The sequence below is a fragment of the Furipterus horrens genome, unplaced genomic scaffold (assembly GCF_987537825.1).
Source record: "Furipterus horrens unplaced genomic scaffold, mFurHor1.1.pri manual_scaffold_9, whole genome shotgun sequence".
Taxonomy (NCBI): domain Eukaryota; kingdom Metazoa; phylum Chordata; class Mammalia; order Chiroptera; family Furipteridae; genus Furipterus; species Furipterus horrens.
In genome coordinates, this window is record NW_028327179.1 from 73,188,572 (window position 1) to 73,211,598 (window position 23,027).

At 40.8% G+C, this 23,027-nt stretch overlaps 1 pseudogene; it reads right to left on the minus strand.

The window, feature by feature from the left end:
• Positions 1-5,325: 5,325 nt before the first annotated feature.
• On the minus strand, positions 5,326-22,058 carry LOC150001924 (rho GTPase-activating protein 20-like; annotated as a pseudogene).
• Positions 22,059-23,027: the final 969 nt, after the last annotated feature.

Here is a 23,027-nt window from a genome sequence, read left to right on the forward strand (position 1 = left end):
TTATATAAACACAAAACTAGACAAGTAGTTGAAAAACATGAAAAAAAAATGTGTGTGTGTGTGTGTGTGTGTGTTTTAATAAAGTGAGATCTGTTTTGGCATTTGGATGTGCAAATTAAAAACCTATGTGCCTTCCCTTTATGCTTTGACAGATAGAAACTTAATTATTGTCAGAGTCTTAGCCTGGGCCATGTGCTTAGTGTGGTGGAATGTCATCCTGGGGAGCTGTGTGAAGAATGAGGAAATAAGAGGGAAGAAGGGAAACCAATCCAAGTTGTTTTCTCACAGCGGCCACCATTTTGAGGGACAGATACAAGATCTGGTGGGACTTGAGGGGATCCTGTTTGAGAAATTCCGTCCGTGGGATATGAATTGAGATGTTGTTAAGTTGCACTGATATTAAGCTGCTGATGTCCATGTTGAACAGGCTACCACAATACACACTGGCTGATGTAAAAGATGTACATATTAAATGGTTCATGTAAGGGAGTCAGAAGAAAGATTAAAACAACCAAGCAAAAAGTTTTCAGGATGCTAGACTGAAACTATAGAGAAAATAATAAGATTTAATGAAAAACATACAGCCTCCTTACATTATGAAATTAAAGTTTCTCTTGGCATTTTATATTAAGATCTTGGAAGTCTGACAGCCTTTGAATTAGAAACATATTAAACAGAAATCTCTTGTTGTTATAAAGGAAAGAAATTTTCACAAACACATACATCACCTTTAAAAAATTGCCATTGCTATATTAAAACAGACTTGTTAAACAACGAATTGTTGGACTTCCTTTAAATTGCTTCTGTAGTACATATGTGTTAAAAAAAAAATCAGAACTCTGTATTTCATTGTATTTTTCCTTACATAATCGGACTGTGTGTGATCATCACCTTAGCACCCTTATTAAAGTTAATAAGGCACACAAAAAATTCTGTTTAAAACCTCTTTGTGTATACACAAAGTTCTTATTAAGAAAATCTTCACTATTTATGCAGAGAGTCCTCTAACTTACTTTTTGTCTTGAAAAACAATTCTATCTGATTTTCATGATTTGAATTGTTGCGATTTCCACCTAAAATTCCACTAAATTTTCAGTGAACCAATTCATAATCAACATCATATATTCTACTTTAAAGTGAGTCCTTCCTCTACAGCAAGGGAGACTTAGGTACAGCAGCAAGAAGGCTGGTCTGGGTGCCTAGAGACTCGCGTTCTAAACTGAGCCCTGCCAGCAGCCAGGTGCATACAGGTGGGAAGGCTGATTTAGTTCTTTCAGCCTCACCACCTACTTACCAGTCAATGACCAAGAACAATTTTAGCTTTTAAATCTAGAAGCAGATTTAGAGCCAGGCTGACCACCTTCTGATTTAAGCTCTGGCATTGAGTGAATCTGAGATTGGGGACAAGTCATTGAATTTCTCAGAGTCTCACTTCCACCAGCTGTTCTTTAAAATTTGAAAATATTGATTCAGAGTTCTTTTGAGAATGAACTGAAATCACTTATGTAAAGCATGATATAGGGGGTAGCTCGTGGGAAATGGTTTTAGATGTTTTTTATTTGTCCTTTTGCAGAATGCAGAGCAAGAACCCATGGACTGATGTTCTCTGCTAACCTGGCACAAAGCCTTTTCTCATACATGCTAAGTACTGAACTTCCCCTCTCCATCCGAGGCTGAACTTGAACTTTGCACATCTTCCTAAATCCTGTCCTGCTTTGTCTCCTTCAAAGAGATTTACACATTGATCCCGAAGTCTCCCTTCATCTCATCAGCACAGACATATGATCTCTTGATTTATCTGTACCTGGGTGTGAGTGTATTCTCCCTGACACAGTATCTCCCTACAGCTATTTTTCTCTTTCATCACCACAAAATTCTAAAGAGCTGCCTACATAGTGGACCTCGGTTTTATCTCTCATTCACTCCTCATCCCATCTCTCAGATTTCTTTCATACTTGTTCATGACAACCTCTCTTTCCATGGTCATGATGGAATGTGGCACAGACTTCTCTGTCATCTTACTCACCTCTCAGCATCATGCAGCAGGATGGAGCGCTCACTTTGTCTTAGGACACTTCCTATCTTAGTTCTCTGTCACTCCCTATCCTGAGTTTCCTGCTCTTATGGGTTGACTGTCAGTTTCTTCCCTAGATTTGTCTTTGTCCTCAGTCCACCCTGGTGGTGTCAGCCCGGGCTCAGCCCTGGTTCTTCTTCTGTCGAAACGAATCCCTCCCCCCAAGTCTCATCTATCCTCATGGATTGAAGCATCACTTTGTGCTACTTATGCACAGCTTTTAAAAGACAGGTAACAGATGCTAGATAGATACACATAGATTGTGACTTTTCCAGCATATGATGGCTCAGACTTCAATCCTAGTTCTGCAACTTACTAGCTGCACAACTATGGGTGAATCATGTCACCTCTGTGTGTGCCTTACTTTAATTCCATTTCATAGGATTATTGGAAGTGTTAATCAATGTTGAGTCCTTTGAGAAGTGTCTGGCACATAATCAGTGCCATATAAATATTTAATGTCATTGCTATTTTTGTAGTAATTTAGATTGTCACTCCCCAACTTAAAACTCATCTTCCATTGTGCTATTTTTGTAGTAACTTAGATTGTCACTCCCCAACTTAAAACTCATCTTCCATTGTGCTTAGAATAAAATTCAGCAAACTTAGTTTATCTAGGAGGCCCTGCATCATCTGAGACTAGCTTTCCCCTCAATCTTCATTCATATTCCTCCATCTCCTCTTGTTCATTATCTCCTAGTCACATGATTCTTCTTTTCTTTTGAAGCTTCTCATACATAACAATATCTTTCTTGTCTCAGGGATTTGGCCCATATCACTCACCCTGTTTTCATAGGCAGCTCCTTCACACCCTTTAGGATGAAGTGTAAGTGTATCTCCTTTTCCTTATACACTGTCCCATGGTTACATATCTGCGGTTGCTCCGCACTTTCCCTACCCCAATTTTCTACCTTGACCCTTCTCCATTGCCTTTACAGCACTTATCACAATGTAACAGCTAATGTCCATGGTTTTGTTTTTGTTCTTCTCTGCTAAAATGTGAGGTTCAAGAAAGCAGGAATTCTGTGTTTCTCTCCACTGGTCATTGCCCCACACTTGTGAGATGCTCAAAGCTACTTGTGCAAAATTGAGCAAATGAAGATGTTGGAGAATAGTTTGTTTGTTTGCTTTTAATCTCAATGTAAAGTATAACTTTAAATAGATCCACTGAGGAAGGATCTTATAAAGAAGGGAAAGTATTCAAGCAACATTAAAATCACACTGGCAAATGATGCTAGAGTAAAAGTCTGCTTGTGCCAATGGTAGTGGCTCAGTAGATGGGGCATCATCCCACAGATGGAAAGGTCCCCAATTTGATTCCTGGTCAGGGAACATGTCTGGGTTGTGGGTTTGGTCCCCAGTCAGCGAGTGTACAAGAAGCAGCCGATCAAAGTTGTCTCTCACATTGATGTTTCTCATCAGTCTTTCTCCCTCCCTTCCCCTCTCTCAAGAAAGAAGGAAAGAGAGAGAGACAGACAGACAGACAGACAGACAGACAGACAGAAAGATTCTTCTGCATTTCTGTGCCTTTATTTCTCTATTGTTTATTGAATGAAGAAAAGGATTGATATTATTTTGTAACATGTTTGTGTAATACCAGCAATGGTATCTGCTTCTAAATAAAATGAAGATACCTTGTTCTTACATGTATACAAAATTTAAATATTTTAATATACTTTTTTTAAAATTTGGAGAATGGTACTTTATTTAATAGACAGCATGGATTTCCTGCATATTCATTATCAGTGCCTTGAAAAGCAAGTAAGTTTAAAAGCTAGCAGCAGCTTCTGCCAGTCCAAAAATAGACACTGACTACATAACATATGATATGAAAGCTATCAAGATCTAGTCCTCCAATTCCATCACCTCTGACCTTGCATGGGCTCAGCTCCATCACTCTCAATTTCCTCCGACATGGCCATCAACTCCACTCCAGCACATTCCATCGCTTTCAGTGAGTGGGTCCTTCTGCTCCGGTGCACCAGCTGCCATCTCTTCGGGCCTTGCCATCTGCTCCACTCCCGCACCTTCCGTCGCTGTGGGTTGGCCATCTGTTCCACTCCGTAACCTCCAATCACTGCAAGTCAGGTCATCTGCTCCTCTCTGACACCTTCCGTCACCTCCGATGGGGCCAACTGCAATGTTCCAGCAACTGCCGTTGCCTCGGGCCTGATCGTCTGCTTCATTCCGATACATTCCATTGCCACATCTGATAGTCTGCTCAGTTTCTTTACTTTCCATCATCTCCAGTGAAGCCGTCTTCCCTGCTCTGGCACCAGCCATTGTTCCTGGCCAGGCTTTCTGCTCTGCTCCAGCACTTTCCATCACCTCTGATGAGGCCACTAGCTCCACTCCGGCATCTGCCATCACCTCGGGATGGGCCGTCTTCTCTGATACAGCACCTGCCATTGCTCAGCATCTGGTTCTCTGCTCAGGTCCGGCACCCGTCTTCGCCTCTGGCGAGGCCCACTGCTCCACTCCAGCACTCTCTATTGCTGAATATCTGGTCCTCTGCTCCATTCCAGCATCTGCCATTGCTTCTGGCGAGGCTGTCTGCTCTGTGCTGGCAAATTCCATCACTTCCGAAGGGGCTGACTGCTCCAGGTGAGCACCTGCCATCACCTCCAGTAGGGCTGTCTGCTCTTCTCTGGCACTTCCCATCATGTTGGGCCTGGCCATCTACTCCACTCTGCGATATTCCTTCACCTCAGGCCTGGTCATCTGCTCTGCTCCACCACATTCCATGCTGCATCTGCTCCTCTTTGGCACCTGCCATCATCTCACACTGGGCCTTCTGCTCCACTCCAGCACCTTCCATTGTGACAGGCCTGGTCCTTTGCTCTTCTCCAGTACCTGCCATCAGCTCCGATGGGGCTGACTGCTCTGCTGCAGCATCTGCCATCACCTCAGGATGGCTCGTCTTCTCTGATTTGGCACCTGCTACTGCTGAGTGTCTGGTTTTCTGATGAGCTCCAGCACCTGCCATCATCTCTGATGTGGCCGACTGCTCCACTTTGGCACATTCTATCACCTCCAGCAAACCCGTCTGCTCTGCTCTGTCACATCCTATCTCCACAGGCCTGGCCTTCTGCTCCACTTTGACACCTTCCATTGGTGCATGTCTGGCCATGTTCTCCACTCCAGCACCTCCATAGCCACAGGTCTATTCTGCTCTGCTCTGGCACCTTCCATCACCTCCGGCAGGGCAACTGCTCCATTCTGGCACCTTCCATCTGCTTGGACCACGCCTTCTACTCTGCTCCAGCACATGCCATCACCTTCAGAGGGGCGGAAAGCTCTGCTCCTCCACTTTCCATCACCTTGGGCCTGGCCATCTGCTCTGGTCTGACACCTGCCATCTCCTTAGGCCAGGCTATCTGCTCCACTCTGGCACCTGCCGTCGCCTCTGACAGGGCTGTTGGCTTCACTTCAGCACTTTCCAACATATCAGAACTGGCATACTGCTCCACTCCAGCACCTTCTGTCATCTCAGGCCAGTCATCTCCAAGTGCCTCTGTTGCCCTTAGTGGCATGTCTTTCTGTGTAGCCTGCAGAGAGTTGGTTTCTGAAACACCAGAGGCATAGAGTGGTGGTTGTGTGGGATTTTCTAGAGAAGCTCTGTTCTTTTTCTGTGATAGGAATGCCCTTTTTTTATTTTTGAAGGAGCAGTTTCTCAGATGGGCCAAACCTTTTTGCCACCATGTCTTTGGTTGAAGAGTTTCAGAGTGCATTTCTGACTGACACTTGAGGGTGTTTTCTTTTATACAAGGCAGCCCCAAGAAGATCGCACACATTCCAGAAACGACACTGCCGCCACACAAGTCAGAAGAAATTTTCTCCCACTTTCTTTCGTCCTGAAAAGGGCAATATGTTGGACAGGAAGATTCACTGGGTGTAAACATGGAAGCGTCAGCAGCACCCTCTTAGGAGCTCACTGTGTCTGGGCTGGACAAACACATGTTCAATATTGAGGTTGAAAACTTCTTCATCTTAGGCTTTGTGGCACTCCTCTTGCCCACCTTGATAGCCTTGATGAATCTCTGATTCATAAGCTTTGGCCCCTCCGTGGGAAATGACGTCTGCTGTTTCAGAGAATCATCATCTTCATTCAGGCAGCTGGCTCTGCATCTAGTTTTCTTTTGGTTCTTTCCAAATAGCTTCTGAAGACAGCTCTGTTTGCAGGGATGGTCATCAGTGTTGGGCTCTGAATAGCACCAGTGCCTCCTCAAGCCCCTGAGAATGTGTGTTGTGTGTGGCCAAAGGTGGTCAGATGCATCTGCATCAAGGAGCTGGTGTTTGGGATGATCATGTGGGGACCCGTGACTGCAAGATGCCACATAAATGGCCACCAGCTTGATATTAGGGATATACTTCACAGAGTTCCCTTCATTACCAAGCACAGTTTTCTTAGTGTGTTAATGAGTGGCATTGATCCTGATTTCATTGCCTGTGCTGAACTTCTATTTTAAAGAAGTCTTACCCTTTTCCTGCAGAGGCTGGTCAAAGTCATTGTCACTGAAAATGAATAGGGAGCCCATGCTTCTGCTCTCCTGACCAAGGTTCTCTACAAAGTCATTGCACAAATCATCGCAACTCTCATTTACCTCACTTTCCCAGCTGTGATGAGAGGTATTGTAGGCACTGTCTCTCCTATGACAGCTCCCTGAAGTCTCCCCAAAGAGAGAAGTGATCTGTTCTCCAAAAAGTGCAGAAGTTGGTAACCAGGAATTGAATTAGCAGAGTATCCTTTTTTACAAACTCATTTTCTCATTTTAAGCCAATATGAGCAGGAGACCGAAGCATGCTCAGAGTGATGCACACCACTAAATTAAATGCGGTCATCTGATTGAGGTAGAGGTGTTGTTCAATGTTGTGTAACACTCCAAGGAGGTATCGCAGGAGAACAACATTGGCTCTTGGAAGCTGGTCTAAGAGCTTTTGAATTTTATGGATTTTCTTGTCATTGTTTACTTGATCCATGATGCAGACCCAGTGATCATAGAGATCTGAAGACAGGACAATGACAGGGATACTTTTTAGAAAATCCTTGAGAACAGGTGTTATCACAAGACAGATCTATAGGTTAGGTGTACTTCAGCTCCAGAATTGAGTTTATCTTTGAGCTCTTGGCAAGATTTCATGTTGCCTGGCTGTGTAAATATGCCTTTGGTGAAGGGTCCATTCTGATAAAGACAAAAAAACATATCCCAGACAGGTTTGAGTGGATTGGCATGCTTACAGAGACTGGGCAGAGACACTCCAAAGAGCTTTCCTGGCCTAGGGAGGTTGGTGACATGGGCAAGTTCTCCAGGTGAGAGGTAGAACCTTGCCCAAAGAGCCACTTGGTGAACAACGTTCTCCTTTGCTGTGACTTCTGACCCAAGTCCTTTAGCTGCTGGGCTGCAGCCAGGTATCTGGACTTCAGGATGAACTGGAGCCACATCTCCTAAGGCAACTGTTCAGTGAGGCAGAGCTCTTGGAGGTTGAAAGGGATGGTGGAGTCCTCCAAGCCTCTCAGCATGAGTGTAGTGTCTCAGACAACTGTAGGACAATAAATTTGGCAACCAGGGTGAAATTGAGAAATTTCTGGAAACATAGTCTCTTACAAAGCTGAATCAAAAAGAAGCAGAAAACCTGAATAAATGATAACAATTAGTGAAATTGAAGCGGTAATCAAAAAACTTCCAGCACATGAAAGCCCCAGATGGGATGACTTCACAGTCCAATTTGACCAAACTGAGGAAGAATGAACTCCTGTCCATCTCAAACTATCCCAAAAAATCCATGAAGAAGGAAGACCCCCAAACTCTTTCTATGAGGACAGTATTATTCTAATTCTAAAACCAGGTCAAGACCCAACAAAGAAAGAAAACTACAGGCAACAATTGCTGATAAACATAAATGCTAAAACCCTCAACAAAATATTGGCAAACCAGATCCAGCAATATAGCAAAAAGATCATACAGCTTGATCAAGTGGGATTCATCCCTGGAATGCAAGAATGGTATATTTGCTAATCAATAAAGATAATACATCACATTTAAAAAATGAAAGACAAAAATCACATGATCGTATTAATAGACGCTGAAAAAGCATTTGATAAATTACAGCACCCGTTTATGATAAAAACGCTCAGGAGAGTGGTAATAGAGGGAAAATACCTCAATAAAATAAAGTCCATACATGAGAAACCTGCATCCAACATCATACTGAATGGGCAAAACCTGAAAGCATTCCCCCTGAGGTCAGAAACAAGACAAGGATGTCCACTCTATACTTTTATTCAACATAGTCTTGGAAGTTCTGGCCACAACAATGAGACAAGCAAAAGAAATGAAGGGCATCCAAGTTGGAAAGGAGGAAGCAAAACTGTCATGATTTACAGACAACATGGTAGTGTACATAGAAAACTCTGTAGGCTCCACCAAAAAACTACTCAACCTAATCAGTGAATTTGGCAAAAGAATGGAATACAAAATCAATATTCAAAAACCGAAGGCATTTTTGTACACCAACAATGAAATCTCAGAGATAGAAACTATAAAAAAATCCTACTTACTATAGTCACAAGAATAATAAAGTGCTTAGATATCAAATTAACCAAGGAGGTAAAAGACCTGTACTCAGAAAACTACAGAACACTGAAGAAAGAAATGAAGAAAGACACAAATCAATGAAAGCATATATCATGTTCATGGATTGGAAGAATTAACATCACTAAAATGACCACACTACCCAAAGCAACTTACAGATTCAATACAATCCCTATTAAAATACCAATGACATATTTCACAGAGCTAGAACAAACAATTCAAAACTTTCTATGGAACTCCAAGTGACCTCAAATAGCCTGTGCAATCTTGAGAAAGCACAAAGTAGCAGGAATCACAATAACTGCTATCAAACTATATTACAAGGCCACTGTAACCAAACGAGTTTTGTACTGGCCTAAGAACAGACGTATAGGTCAATGGAACAGAAAAGAGAGTCCAGAAATAAACCCAGGTCTCTATGGTCAATTAATATTGGACAAAAGGGGTAGGAGCATAAAATTCAGTGAAATAACATCTTCAATAAATGGTCTTGGGAGAACTGGTGAGGGACATGCAAAAAAAATGACTACTAACTTACACAACACACAAGAATCAACTCAAGATGGATAAAAGACTTAAATGTAAACCGTGACACCATAAAGGTCCTAGAGGGAAATATAGGCTGTAAAATCACAGATATCCCACATGGCAATATTTAAACTGATGTTTCCTAAGGCAAGGGAAATAAAGGAAAGAATAAACAAAATGAGACTACATCAAACTAAAAGGTTTGTGCTCGGCCAAAGAAAACTTCGGTAAAAAGAAGAGGGAACCAACTGTATGGAAAAACATATTTGCGAATGATACCTCGGAAGAAGATTTGACCTCCAAAATATATAACTCAACACCAGGAAGATAGACAATCCGATTAAAAAATGGGCAAAGAACCTGAACAAACTATTTCCAAGGAGGACATACAGAGGGCCAATACATATATGAAAGGATGCTCAACTTCACTAGCCATCAGATATGCAAATTAAAATCACAGTGAGATACCACACCTCACACCTGTGAGAATGGCCATAATTAACACATCAACAAGAGAACCCTAGTGCACTGTTGGTGGGAATGCAAACTGGTGCAGCCACAGTGGAAAACAGTAAGGAATTTCCTCAAAAGATTAAAAATGGAGTGGCCTTTTGAGCCAGTGATTCCACTGCTGGGATTATACCCAAAGATTCCTGAAACAGCAATTCAGAAGAACCTATGCACCCTCATGGTCATAGCAGTGCTATTTACAATAGCCAAATGATGGAAACAGCCTAAGTGCCCACCAGTGGATGAGTGGATCAAAGAACAGGGGTACATTTGCACAATGGAATACTATGCAGCAGAAAGAAAGAAGGAACTCCTACCTTTCGTCACAGCATAGATGGAACTGGAGAATATTATGCTAAGTAAAATGGAGCCAGGCAGTGAAAGACAAATACCATATGATCTCACCTAATACAGGAACCTAACGAACAAAACAAATGAACAAAATAGAACCAGAGGCATGGAAAAAAGGAACAGACTGACAATGACTAGAGTGGGGGGAGGAGGCGGAGAATGGGGCGAAGAAGGGAAAGGGTCTAGTCAATGAATTTATATGAATGATCCATGGACATGGACAACAGGGTGAGGACTGACTGTGGAAGTGGGGGGCCATGGGGCAATGGAGAGCAACAGGAGAAAAATTGGAACAACTGTAATGGAACAACAACAAATAAAAATAAAAAAGATTTGCTTTACATATTTAGGTACTCCTTTGTTGGGTGCATAAAAGTTTAGAAGGGTTCTATCCTCCTGTCAGATTGCTCTCTATATTCTCATATAGTGTCTTTCTTTATCTCTTACTATAGTCTTTGTTTTAAAGTCTATTTTGTCAGATATAAGTATTTCTACCACAGCTTTTTGTACAAATATGTTATTTATTAATTTTCAGAGAGAGAGAAAGGGAGGAAGACAGAGAGGGAGAGAAACATCAATGTGCAAGAGAAACATAGATTAGTTGCCTCTTGCAGGCCCCCAACAGGGGACCCAGCCTGCAACGCACTTGTGCACCCTGGCTGGGAATCAACCCAGTGACCTTTTGGTTTGCAGGTCAGCATTCAGTCCACTGAGCCACACCAGCCAGGGCCCACAGCTTTTTTTTTTCCGTTTTCATTTGATGAAATATCTTTCCCTATCCCTTTAATTCGAGGGGGTGTGTATCTTCCATTGGGTCTCTCATAGACACTAAATATATGAGTTTTACTTTCTTATCCTTTCAGTTACCCTATGTATTTTGATTGGAGCATTTAAGTCACTCACATTTAAAGTGATTATTAATAGGTAAATATTTATTGTCATTTTTTCTTTTAACTATCTTGTTCTTCTTCTTCTTCTTCTTCTTCTTCTTCTTCTTCTTCTTCTTCTTCTCCTTCTTTCTCTTCTTCTCCTCCTCCTCCTTCTCCTCTTCCTCCTTCTTCTTCCACACCCACTTCTTAGAGAAGCTTCTTTAACATTTCTTGTAAAACTGGTGTGATTGTTACAAACCTTTTAGGTTTTTCTGGTCTGAGAAACTCTTTTATTCTCTTTCAATTTTAAGTGATAACCTTACTGGGTAAAGTAGTCTTAGTTGTAGGTCCATGCTTTTCATCACTTTGAATATTTCATGCCAATCCCTTCCAGCTTAAAATGTTTTTGTTGAGAAAGCAGCTGACGGTCTTATGGGAGCTCCCTTGTAAGTAACTACTTGTCTTTCTCTAGTGGCTTTAAGATTCTCTGTCTTTAAGCTTTGCCATTTTAATTATGATTTGTCTTGGTGTGGACCTCTTTGGTTTCATCTTGTTTGGGACTCTCTATGCTTCTTGGACTTGTGTGTCTTTTTCCTTCACCAGGTTAGGGAAGTTTTAGGTCATGATTTCTTCAAATAAATCTCAATACCCTGCTCTCTCTCTTCTCCTCCTGGAATCCCTCTGATGCAAATGTTGTTATGCTTCATGTTGTCCAAAGGTCCCTTAAACTACCCTCATTCTTTTTTTTAACTATCAAATGAGTGTATGTTTTTTAAAAGTTGATTTGAGAGAGAGAGAGAGAAAGAGTGGGAGAGGGAGAGGGGGAGATAGACAGACACACAGACAGAGAGACATATGAGAGAGGAACATTGAGGATGTATCCCAATTGAGGATGAAACCCACAACCTAAGTATGTGCCCTGATTGGGGATCAAACCCACAGCCATTTGGTGTAAGAGACAACACTCAACCAGGTGGATCACCCCTTCATGGTATATTCTCATTCTTTTTAATTTTTTTCTTTTGCTGCTGTTTTTTACCTTGTCTTTGAAATCACTGTTTCAGTCTTTCACTTCATTCAAACTGTTGTTTATGCCATTCAGTGTATTCTTGATGTCAGATGTTGCATCCTTTATTTCTGTGTGGTCCTTTTTTGTGGTTTCTATGTCTTTTTTTATGCTGTTGTGGTTCTCACAAAGTTCCTTGAGAATTTTGATAATGATTTCTTTGAATTCTTTACCTGTTAAATTGCTTGCTTCCATTTCATTAGCTCTTTTTCTGAAGAGTTCTCCTGTTCATTCCATTGGGGCCTGTTTCTTTGTCTCCCCATTTTGGCTTCCTTTTTGTGTTTGCTTTTGTATATTAGATAAATCTGCTACGACTCTCAGTCTTTGTGGGGTAACCTTATGTAGTAGGTGTCCTGTGGGACCCAGTGATGTGTCTCCTTGACCCCAGACCTGGGTGCTCCAAGAATGTTCCATTCTGAAGGTCATGTGAGTCCTCCTGTATTAATTGACAACTGATTGCTATTGGCCGACTTGTGCATGGGATCATCCCCCAGAAAAAGCTGTGCTAACAAGGAAATTCAGAGCACTATAGCCTATCTGGGGATGAGAAAATTCTCCAATAAACATCGAACTTTACACTTAAAGGAACTGGAAAAAGAATAACAAGCAAAACCCAGAGTGAGTAGAAGAAATAAAATAATGAAAACCAGAGCTAAAGGAAAGAGTGTTTAAAAATGCAATGAAAAAGATCAATGAAAACAAGAGCTGATTCTTTGAAAAGATAAAGAAGATTGATGAACTGTTAACCAAACTCATCAAGAAGAAAAGAGAGAAGACTCAAGTAAATCAAATGAGAAATGAAATAGGAGAAGAACCACTGACTGCACAGAAATACAAAGGCTTGTAAGAATATAACATGAACAACAATATGCCAACAAATGGGGCAATCTGGAAGAAATGGATAAATTCCTAGAAACATACAATCTTCCCAAACTGAATGAGGAAGAATCAGAGAATCTGAATAAACATATTACAATTAATGAAACTGAAGCAGTAATAACAACAAAAACAAAAAACCCTCCCAACAAACAAATGTTCTAGACAAGATGATTTCACAGGTGAATTTCACCAAACATTCAAAGAAGAATTAACAGGTATTCTCAAAATTTTCCACAATATTCAAGAGGAGGGAAGTCTCCCTAGCTCACCTTACAAGCTGAAAATTATCCTAATTCCAAAAGCAGGTAAATATCTACAATGAAGAAGAAGATAGGCCAATATTCCCAATGAAATAGATACTAAAATCCTCAACAAATATTAGCAAACTAGATCCAGCAATATAGTAAAAGATCATACACCATGATCAAGTGGGATTTATTTCAGGGATGCAGGGATAGTACAATATCCACAAATCAATATTTTGGTATACCACATAAGCAAAATAAAGGATCAAACCCACACGGTCATATCAATACATGCAGAAAAAACATTTGACAAAATCCAACACCCATTTTTGACAAAAACCCTCAGCAATGTGAGAACAGAGAGGACATATGTTAACATAATCAAGGGTATCTTTGACAAACCCACAGCCACCATCATATTCAAAAACTATAAGTGTTTCCCTTAAGATTGTGAACAGGACAGAGATGTCGCCTTTCACCAATGTTATTCACATAATACTAGAAGTCCTAGCCTTAGCAATCAGACAAGAAGAAAAAATAAAAAGCATGCAAATTGGAAAGGAAGTAGTAAAAGTGTCATTATTTGCAGGTGACATGTTACTGTACATGAAAGCCCTAAAAATTCTAGCATAAAACTACTAAAACTAATCAATGAATTCAGTCAAGTAGAAGGATACAAAATAAATATGCAGAAATAAGTGGCATTTGTATACACCAATAATGAACGATCAGAAAGGGAAACTAAGAAAACAATCCAATTCACAATTACCTCAAAAACTAAAATATCTAGAAATTAATTTAAACAAAGGTGTAAGAGGCTTGTGTTTGGAAAATTTGAAGACACTAAAGAAAAAAAGTGAAGAAGATACAAATAAGTGGAAGCATCAACCATGTTCATTGATAGGAAGGATCAACATCATTAAAATCTCTTCTACCCAAAGAAATCTATAGATTCATCCAAATTCCTATCAAGATACCAGTAGCACATTTCACAGAACTAGAACCAATATTCCAAAAGTAACAAAAGACCCAGAATAGCCACAACAATCTTGAGAAAAAAGAATAAAGTTGGAGGAATCACACTAGTACAAGGCCATAGTAATCAAAATGACAGAGTACTGACATCAAAATAGACATTAGAACAATGGAACAGAATGGAGCACCCATAAGTAAACCCATGACTTTATGGTCAATTAATATTTGACCAAGGAGGCAAAAACATAAAATGAGATAAAGGTAGTCTATTCAATACATGGGGTTGGGAAAACTGGACCGATACACGCAAAGAAATGAAACTAGACCAGCTCCTTACACCACATACCAAATAAACTCAAAATATATTAAACACTGAAATGTTAGAGTGGAAACCATAAAAATCCTAGAAAATAAACATAGGCGGTAAAATTTCAGACATTTCTCATAGCAATGTTTTTCTGATATATCATCTCAGGCAAGAAAAATAAAGGAAAAAAAGTGGGATTACATCCAACTAACAAATTTTACCACAGCAAAAAACACCATCAACAAAATTAAAAGACAACCCACTGAGTGGGAGAACATAATTGCTGAGACATCTAATAAGGGCAAAATTTACAAGGAACTGATACAACTTAACACCAAAAATAAACAAAACAACACAATTAAGGAAGGGCAAAGGACCTGAATAGACACTTCTCCAAGGAGGACATACAGATGGCCAGTAGGCATATGAAAAGATGCTCAATGTCACTAATCATCAGAGAATGCAAATGGAAACCACAATGGGATATCACCTTGCACATGTAAAAATGGCCCTCATCAGTCAACAACAAGTGGTGGTGAGGATGCGGAGAAAAGGGAACCCTTGTGCACTGTTGGTGGGAATGAGGACTGGAGTATCCACTGTGCAAAGCAGTATGAAGTGACTTCAAATAATTAAATATGAAACTGTCTTATGACCCAGCTAGTACACTTATGGGAATGTATTCAAGGAAACTCAAAACACTCATTAGAAAGATTGTGTGCACCCCTCTATTCATTGCAATATTGTTCACAATAGCCAAGATTTGCAAGCAGACATTTCCCACCAGCATATCAATGGGTCAAAAGTATGTGGTACATTTATACAATGAAATACTACTCAACTGTATGAAAGAAGGAAATCTTACCTTTTATGACAGCATGGATGGACCTGGAAAGTATTATGCTAAGTGAAATAAGCAGGAGAAAGACAAATACCACATAATTCCACTTATGGAATCTAAGAAACAAAATAAACTAACAAACCAAATAAAAACATTGATAAATACAGAAAACAGAGTCACTGCTGTCAGGGGGGAAGGAGGTTTGGATTTGGGTAAAAAAGGTGAAGAATTTCAGCAAAGAAAAGATAAAACTCATACATACACTCAACAGTATGGTGATTAAAGAGGGTAAAAGTAATGGGGGAAGGGAAAAGAAGGTAGAGGAGGGATAAATGGTGATTGGAAGGAGACTTGACTTGGTGTGATGAACACACAGTAAAATATACAGGTGATTTGTTATAGAATTGTATACCTTAAACCTATATAATTTTATTAGCCAATGTCACCCCAATAATTTCAATTAATAAGCAAAAGGAAAAATTTTTTAAACGAATGAACTCTAATAATTTGTAATCAGCATAATTATGGATGTGCATAAATTTTAATGAAAGCTACAAAGGTGCTGTGGACATAACTAGAGTTTGAGAAACATTATACTAGACAGTGTTTGGCAAATTATGGCCCTTGGGCCAGATCCAGCTTACCATCTGCTTCTGTAAATAACATATTTTTGGAACGCAGCCACACTGTATGGTTTACTATTGTCTATGTCTGCCTTCCCTTGCACTCCCAGAGTTAAGTAGTTGAAAAAGAGATGGTGTGGCCCAAAAAGCCTAAAATGTATATATTTCTAGCCTTTGACAAATAACTTCCTGACCCCTGTACCAGACTATACTATTAGAGTGTATGAAAAACAAAACAAAACAAAACAAAACTTAACAATTAGTATAATCATGACTTTTTAAGGCATGAATACATGTAACAGCCAAACTTGTCCTTTCACTGCATTGTACCTTTTGTATAGTCAAGACAGTTGAGTGCCCTTCTGCAGATCTGGAGTGTTCCAGGACACCTAAGCCTCTAGATCATGTGAGAACACAAGGCTATGAGGAGAGGTTCTTTGTTTACTGTTTGACAGGATAAACCTTATCTCCTCCTCCAACTCTGCTTGATCAGAAACACTGTGGCATAAGAAAGGAGCAGATGAATTACGGAGGCCCCGAAGCTCCACTAGAGTAAAACTTGCACTCCAAAGGATCCTGGTAAAGGAAAGAAGATCAATGACTTTGAAATCTTAATGTGGGTGAGGCAAGGGCACTTGAAATGAGGCAAGTAGAAATCATCATTCCTAAATGAGTGCAGGGCAGTGAGGGGACTGTTTTATCTAGTGGTCAAGTTTCTGCCATGCTCTGGTTTCATGTTCCTCTTTGGCTTAAATCTATTATGATCAGGTCTTCCTGATTCTTGAAAGACTACATTGTTCCTGATGACCTGTGTGTCCTTTGAATGGATGGTAGGCAAATTATGCATTTCTGCTGCTTTCTGTTATGAACCCTTGCTGTATCCACACTTTGCTGCCAGTGTTTGATATCTGTGACCTCACTTCATCCTTGCATTGAGTCCATGAAGTCAGTTCTATTATCCCTATTTTACAAAGTAGGGCATGGAGGCACAGAGAGATTTAATAACCTGCCTCAAACCACATAGCTGCTGCTTGGCAGAGTGCAGATTTGAACCCAGAATTTGACATCACCCTAGCCTGTCTCTGTTCCAACCTGGACACCTTGCTAAAGACACAGTACTTAACACCACACGCCCTGCTCAGGCAGTGGATTCTACCTTGAAGTGGGTGAATGATCTTAGTGTCAATTCCTGAAGAAGAGACAAGGGTTTAGGCAATAAAATGGGACTAGTGATGGGGGACTCAACTGTTGGAAAATATTTTCATTTCAGGTAATAGGTAATAAGCTTAGTAATCAATATATGTAAAAAAGAAACTATTTTTTCAGAAAATGAAGATAAGACCCACCTCGACTCCAGGAGACCATAAGCAGTTCCACTTTTGTGCCTCAGGAGGACTACAAGCAACCAAGATGGTATCTGAGCCATTATACTCCAGGGTGAGATGACCACTGCCCAGGACACAGAATAGAGACCATCACCCAGGACACAGATGAAAGAATGCTGCAGCTTTTATCTGATTAAGTTTTCCCCTGAATTCCAAACCCCTTACCTACACTTTTCTTCTCCCTGTGAAAAGGGTTGGTTTAAAATGGAATTTAAGATTGTCTGTTTGGGTACAAACCCGCTGACCATCTGAATAAAGTACCCATAAAGATCCAATCCCTGTCTCTGCTGATTGGGTTTGGTAGGTCACCGGCAGCATGAACACCAGCTTTTCCAGTTCACTAGGAAGGCTGGTCTTAGGTTGGAGGAGGAATCCCTGTCTGAATACTTGATCCTTTTCTCTTAGGACTAGCCACAGTTAGCCCCTTCACATGGAAACCAGGCCTTGAACACAGAGAGGAAGTGATACCTTGATTCTCACATTGGAGAACTTCAAGTTACTTTATGAATTAACTTTTCTTTGGTTAACCTTTGACAAAGTCTTGTTTAGCTATCTTGGCTTCATTTCACTTGTGTTAAGGGATGAAAACATGATCTATTTGTAATCAGAGACAATGATGCGCCCTGACTCTGAGGTAACATTGTTAGCATAGGTAGCTAAATGTGAATAAAGGAAGAGAGCAGAGAAATCAGATATTATTGAGTGTAACGAATTAGGGAACATAGAACTGGTTGCTTCCCTGGGAAGTTACAGCTCTACATACTCCTCAGGAAACCAGCCATCAGTCCCCCAGATCACTGAGGGAAGGGATAGAACAATAAAAGGGGAGGTAAACAGAGGCACAATAGAAGCCAGAATGGTGACCATAGAGGCGAGTCACTGTAGCCTGGGGATGTGATCAGATTGGATAAGAGACACAACCTCAGAGAATGAATGAATTGTTTAGGGGGTGGACCCATCAGAAGTCCAGAAACCTGGAAAGTTGATTGGTTTGTTTGAAATGAGCACCTGGTCCTTTCCAAGCCTGAGATAATAGAATCCGCTTCACAAAGACAAAGCCTTTTTTCTCTCACTAGGTAAGGAGTGTTTATCCTGTTTCTTCCTGCATGCATTCTCTCTCCAGAGCAGCCCTGTGGTTCTGAAGACCTACAGACTCTGAAGCATACTCCAGCTATATGCAGCCACGAAAACAAGCTAACCTAGCTGCATGGTGAAAAATGCTGAACTGGACTCGCCTTGGAATGGCACAGAATGTCTGGACACTGACCTTAGTTCTGGGCCTGATGAAGGTAAGATTGGACTTTCTCGTGGTGGGAGAGACAGAGATGGGACCATGGAAATCCAGTGGAATTCCTTTGATTTTACATCTGGTGCCACAAATAAATCTTATTACCAGATCTCATTCTCCGCTGTGTGTCTTCTAGAATGTTTTCCTCACAGCACTGCAAAAACCCACTTTCACCGGTGACATCATGACAATAACAAGTAGAGAATCCTATGGTAAAGTGTGACTTTCCATAGAAAAACTGATATATCTCCAAGGGCAAGGAAATAAAGGAAAGAATAAACAAATGGGACTACATCAAACTAAAAAGATTCTGCTCAGAGAAAGATAACATCAGCAAGATGAAAAGGGAACCAACAATCTGGGAAAACATATTTGTCAATGATACTTCAGATAAGTGTTTGATCTCCAAAATACTTAAAGAACTTGTATGACTCACACCATGAAGACAGACAATCAAAAAATGGGCAAAGGACCTGAACAGACAATTTTCCAAGGAGGACATACAGAGGGCTCATAGGCATATGAAAGGGTGCTCAACATCAATAATCATCAGAGATGCAAATTAAAACCAGGATGAGATATTACCTCACAGGTGTCAGAATGGCCTTCATTAACAAATCAACAAACCACAAGTGCTGGTTAGAATATGGAAAGAAGGGAGCCCTAGGGCACTGTTGGAGGAAATGGAGATTGGAGCAGCCACAGTGAAAAATACTATGGAATTACCTCCCCAAAAAACTAAAAATGGAACATCCTTTTCATCAGTGATTCCACTGCTGGGATTATACCTGAAGAATCCTGAAATACCAATTCAGAAGAACCTATGCACCCCTAAGTACAAAGCAGAGCTATTTATAATATCCAAGTGCTGGAAACAGCCTAAGTGCCAATCAGTGGATGAGTGGATCAAAAAATGGTCGTACATTTACACAATGGAATACTATGCAGCAGAAAGAAAGAACTCCTACCTTTCACAAAAAAAATGTGGCTGGAAGTGGAGAATTTTATACTTAGTCAAATAAGCCAGACGGCAAAAGCAAATACTATATGATCTCACCTAATACAGGAACCCAATGAACAAAACAAACAAGTGAGCAAAATAGAAACAGAGGCATGGAAACAAGGGACAGACTGACAGTGACCAGAGGAGAGGGGATATGAGGAGAGGAGGGGAAAGAAGAAAAAAGAGGAGAAAAAAAGGAGTGCAGCGTCACATATATGGTTAATTTTAATTCCTTAGGGATATTTGTGCCTAATAAGTGGACCTGATGCCTTTTTGTCTTGGCCAGAATTGACCCATAGATTATAATTGTTACAGAAACAGGGGTGTTCCAAAAAACCCCAGAGTTTGCGGTTGGGGGATGGGGAAAAGGAAACAGCTTTTAGAATGCCTCCACATGCCTGAGGCTGGTGGCTAGTGTCTTTTTTATGCAAAATGGCTTTAATGCATCCAAAGCCTCAGGTAGATGGGAGGGGACTTGGACCAGGGGATGATATGGAGAAAGCACACAGAGCCTGCATGAGGTTCTGTGAATGGTCAGAACTGGTTGCCACACCCACTGCATTGGAGGACGGTAGTCTGGGATTTAAAAATAAGCAGCAGACATTTTAAGGCTGACTGACTGTGCGGATTTGACTGAGGCTGAGGCTGACTGAATTTAACTGGGACTGATGATGCAGTTTTAAGGAAGGGACATACCTTGCTGCTTTGAAAAGGAACAGACTGACCATATGGATTACAAAAGGACTAACTATACAGTTTACAAGGAGGCTGAGAATCCACGAGGTTCTGGATTAAAAGCTGGTGGACCCCATAACACAGACGAGGTCTCCCCAATCAGGATTGAATGATTGGCAGCTACTGGTAAAGCTGAACTGTGTTTGGAAAGTAGGGAAAGGGTTTCTCTGACTTTTCTAAAACTAGCCTGGTTTGGTAGTTGGGGAGGCAAGGATATGTGTTTATGGGTGTTTTAAAGAATATAAGACTTAACAACAGAAATCTGCAAATAACTAAATCCATATAACTGTTAAATAAACTATTCTTTTTCTTTTCACTAAACTCTGGTATTGAGAGTTATAATTTTGGCAGTGGGTAATCGGGCCCCTAACTAAAGAGCCCATGGGTTTGTTTTCAACTGGAGCAGCCCAGGGGTTCTGTAACATAATTACTCTTAGAGCCAATCATTCCTAGCATTGGTAGTGACATGTTGATAATGTTTTTTGCTGTATCTAAATTCCTTATTGTTATAGTTTTAGAATAGGCACCATTCCCAATGTCCTTGGTGAACATTTTGAGGTAAATGGTCTTTGGATAGTCCTTCTCTTTCTCTAGACTAATGTAACTCTCAAGCAGAAAGAGCCATTTGTCCCTCTGTTCTGGGGACCTGAATGTGGCCACAAAGTTCACTGTGGGCCAGCGCAGGCCTAACAATCAGTGGCATGGGTTTTGGTTCTTCCCACTTCACACAGCTTGCCGTCCACATGTCACCAAATTTCATTGTATTTTTCATCATAAACTTGTAATTATATTTGATTTTGGCCACAACAAACAGATCCTTGAACAGGAAAAGATACCTCTCCCACCACTGCAGGCCTCTTTTGAGTTCTACCTGGTCATCAAGTAGCAGAATCCTGTTGGGGAACACAAATGCTGATAGAAATGTATGTGTGTCTGTGATATCAAATGGCCTTTTCTAGATATTAGGCCATTTTGGTAGAGCTTTAGCCAGGGTAAGTAAGCAGTGGAGCACTCCCCCTGCTTTCTGCTAGTGCTTTCACTTTCTTCATCTTAGCAGCTGAGAGCCCAGCTGGACTGCACTAGCCCCGATGACCTGGAACCTGATGCCCTGGTTACCTTAGGGGAGATGGGCTGGGGGAGGTGGGGCTGCCTGCCTACCTTGAGGTGGATGGAGAAGAAGATGAGGCTGCTGCTGGATCCACTCAGAGACTTATTCCATTCAAATGCAAAGAGTACGCGGAGATGGCAGAGAGATCTGGGAGAAGGCGAAGTATACTGGAGAGATCTAAGAGAGGCAGTTGGCAGATCTGGTCCTGAGGACAGCTAAGGTAGAAAATTCTAGAATTAAAACCCTAGGCTCTTTCATGAAGTCACCATGGTGACAGTTTCACGTGTCCATGTGGGGGGCAAGGAGGGCGTGGTGGTTCCTCTGGTGGCGTCGCGGGGCAGCTCAGTGTCTTCACCTTCTTGGTGCCAGGGCCTCCCTTGTGTAGACATCCTTTTGGGGGCAGGTGTTCATAATCTCTCTGCTTCAGCGGTTCCCAGAAGTTAGCAGTGTCTCAGCTGTTCATTTCACCTGGCACGCTTGTCAAGAGCGAGAGAGTAGGAGGTCCTTTGAAATCATCTCTAGTTCCTGTGAATGTAGGGAGGAGTCCAACCTTTTCCTTTCTTTATTACCAGTTCCAGTGAATGCCCAATGCACCTCCCTGGGCCACTGCAGCAGCACTGTGGGAGGCAGGGTCTGGGACCCGGCCCTGCCGAGCTCAGTAACGCAGGGCTCAGCCATAAGCCGGTATTGTAAATACACTAAATACTCTATTCCATGTCCTTATACTTACCTATCGTCTTTTCAAGTATTTTTTTTTAAATAACAAAAAAACTTATTTAATGAAGCAGGAAAAGCCAGAAATTAGTGAAATTCTAACATGCATCATTGTTATTTTTCTGTCATTTTGTTAGAGAAAACTGCCAAAACTCCTCTCAGATCAAGCATAACATAAGATCAGACATTTAGCAAAGATACACACATAGCAAATACAGATCTGCAAAAAGGCTCGCCAGAAATACTTAAAACAATAGGATGAAACTACAGTGACATAAAATTACAATGTTAAAAAAATTTTTTTTAAAGATTTGAGGAACTGAATCCGTCATACATTGCTGTAGAATGGAAAAAGCTACAACCAGTTTAAATCAGAAATTGCTAACCTGCATAACTTTAATATTAACCTACTTTGCAACTCAAAACTGTGCACTGAATTGTTGACAAAGGTTAATGAAACTTACATCCACATAAAAAATTGTGCAAATATTTTTACCAGCTTCAAAGTCAAAAATTTATGAATTCAAATTATTTCGTTTTTTAAAGTATATTTTATTGATTATATTGTTACAATAGTTCCATTTTTTCCCCCTTTGCTCCCCTCTGACCAGCACCACCCCTCCCCTAGCAATCCTCCACCCCCCCAAGTCCATGCCCATGTATCGTACATACAAGTTCTCTGGCTTCACCTTTTCATATATTCTTCTTCTTCTTTTTTTTATTTAAATAATTAAATAATGAGTTAATTATTTTAACAATAAAAAATAACAATCCTTCGCTCTCAGACTTAAGATCCTTTATAATCTCGTAAAGGACAATGGGAGAAGGTCTCAAGCTCCTATAGTTGCTTCAAGCTGGACATGGTCATCATCCTACCTACCCTTGGGTCCAGAAATCCCTACTAAGAGTGGGGGTGTAGACGGGAGGGTGGCC